This window comes from Trachymyrmex cornetzi, unplaced genomic scaffold (assembly GCF_001594075.2).
Source record: "Trachymyrmex cornetzi isolate Tcor2-1 unplaced genomic scaffold, Tcor1.1 scaffold1397, whole genome shotgun sequence".
NCBI lineage: Eukaryota > Metazoa > Arthropoda > Insecta > Hymenoptera > Formicidae > Trachymyrmex > Trachymyrmex cornetzi.
The window spans coordinates 3,283-4,539 of NW_017295979.1; positions in this window are offsets into that span (position 1 = coordinate 3,283).

Here is a 1,257-nt window from a genome sequence, read left to right on the forward strand (position 1 = left end):
CAAAATGACCTTCCAAGGATTTTTCAAGGTCAGTACCATACTTCCCCCGTGTAACCCTAAACTTTTCATACGAAACATTTTTCTCTATCCCTACTAGTTTTCGAGATATTTCACTGGATCACTTCAGATGGTCCACCCTGTATAATCCTCTCAAATCGTGAATCTTTCGCTTAATGGTGCTAAGCCGTTTTTAGATTATTCTTATATGTATTTTCCTATGAAGAAAAATTTGTATCAATAAATACATTTTTATATCATAAACTCTCGTTTGTTTCTTAATTATTCGTTCCCTTCCAACCGACATCTTTTTTCTTATTTTTCGTCAGAACTAGATTAATAAAAACTTTTGTCATTTTTCGAAATAAGACTAACGCTAACATAAAGTGTAAAAAAAAAATTTATTCACTAAACCGAATAAATCATCCCAGCTCTGTTGCAATCAGGCACGAACTTGCCCATTCCTGTTTTCCTCCTGTCCTTCCAGACAAAAAAAAATCGGTCGCACAGCATTAAATAATAGAAAAAATAAGCGATAAAGGAAGACTCTCTTCATTGTGTCTAACCAGGACGCCGAGGTTCGAAAAAAAACGAAGGGCCATAAATCATATCTGCATTCCTTTTCGAAGCCTGAATCTTTCCCCCTTTTTCCCCCCCTGGCAAAAACTTGTCTCGGGGACCTATTGTCTCCACCTCCATCATTTTCTCGGACTTGGCGGTTTTTCATTTTCACTTTCACTCTCTCTCAGTCAACGCACCCTCTCCCTCATCATTCGTAGCGCAGTTAGCCATGGAGCGAACCAATCGTAGTGTGGGAAACCATGGAGCGAACTAATCGAAACGCGCCATTTATCTCATTATTCCACCCTCGCGTCACCAAGCAGTCAGAGCGCTCCCTTTTTCCAGACAGGCCCTTCTAGTCGTCTAGGGGGGGGGGGGGGGGAGGGGATGTTTTGACGTCTAGGGGAGAAGAGGGCGTTTGTTTTGACGTCTAGGGGGGAAGAGGGGATTTGCTTTTGACGCTAGGGGTGGAGTGGTGGGGGTTTGTTTTGACGCCAGGGGTGGAGTGGTGGGGGTTTGTTTTGACGCCAGGGATGGAGTGGTGGGGGTTTGTTTTGACGCTCCATGGCTGCCCATATACTACTAATGGAGTAAAACTTCCCGTAAATGTTGCTTTTTTGGAATAAATTCCGACATCTTCAACGCAAAAAAAGTTACTCTTTTTTACGCTTCGAACGAATGCCAACTATTGGGCTCAAA